We start from the raw sequence: 1,485 nt of genomic DNA on the forward strand, positions 1-1,485 counted from the left end.
TCCCTGGTTTTCTCCCCAAAATCTCCCTTGCCTCACCTTTTCAGCCGCCGACTTGCTTAGCTCCTTCTTCCCAAAAGCCCGCAGCTTCTCTTTCATCAACCCCAGCCCTCGACTAGTTTTCTGGTTTGCCCTCTTTCAAAAACTCTTCTCTAAGCCGTCCATCTCTCCTTTCTGTTTTCTTTTGCTGTCCCCCCAGAACCTCTCCAAAAACTCTCGGCTCTCTCCTGCTCTCACTCTCTCAACCTCCTTTCTAAAACCCTCGCTTGGTTTCTTTTTTTCCTGATGCCCGTCACTCTTTCCGTCCAAATCCCCCCCCCGTTGCGGCTGATCCTTTCTCTTGTTTTTATATGGTGAATCAACCCTAAAACCTGATGGTACTTTCTTCAGTAATTGCACTCCCAGGAGCCGTCCCAATTCCCCTTTGCAAGCTGCGCAAGTCCGCAGCTTTCATGCTGCGGCATTTTTTTTTTTTTTTTTTTTTTTTTTTAACTTTAAACTTAATAAATACAGAAATGATAACATATAAATAATAATTATAATAACTAATTGACAAAAACCGAGTAATAATAATAATAACAATAATGAAAATAATTTAAAAAACTAAACAACTAAAAACAACAAAAATAGCCATTTTTCCATCTTTTTTGTTTCATTTTTCTTTTTCATAGTTTTTTTTCATTTTTCACCTTTTCTCTTTTTCCTAAATGAATCAAACAACAATAAAAGATAAATTAAGTAGAAATGGCTAAAATAAAGCTAAATAAAACAAAATTGCTATTTTTCTTTTCTTTTTCCCTTTTTCCCTTTTTATGATTTTTCCTTTTTCTTCTTTTTTTTTTTTTCCTAGAAATTCTATGCTAAAAACTTACAAATAAAAATAAAACTATAAACTAAAAACTAAAAATCGAATAAAAACTAACACGACAAATAAAAAACTAAAAATAAACAGTAAATGAAATTACACCTAAAATTTGGTGTCTACAGTTTGCCCCTCTTTGTCTGAGTTTTGGAAAAACTTGAGACAAAGAAGTAGACACCAAATACTTACCTACTTTATTCGGCGGCGAACGTCACGAACGGTGGACGTTTTAAAAATGGGGACTGACCCCTTTTGACGAAGTTTAAAGTGAAATTGGCTTAGACGGGAGATTAAAGCGGGACTGACCCGAACAAAAAATTAAAACGGGACTGGCCCGAACAAGAAATTTAAAACGGGACTGACCCTAACAGAAATGTAAATGGGATAGACCCACGGGATAGACCCGGACAGAAATGTAAATTTGGGATAGACCCATGGGATAGACCCGAACAGAAATTTAAACTTGGGATAGACCCATGGGATAGACCCGGACTGAAATTTAAAATTGGGATTGACTAGAGATAGGAAATTCAAATGGGATTGTATGAAGAAAACTGTATAAGACTTTATTTGAAAATGTATCCACAGATTTGCCCCAGTAATGAATTGGTCAGTGGGATTAAACC

The sequence above is a fragment of the Coffea arabica genome, chromosome 5e (assembly GCF_036785885.1).
Source record: "Coffea arabica cultivar ET-39 chromosome 5e, Coffea Arabica ET-39 HiFi, whole genome shotgun sequence".
NCBI lineage: Eukaryota > Viridiplantae > Streptophyta > Magnoliopsida > Gentianales > Rubiaceae > Coffea > Coffea arabica.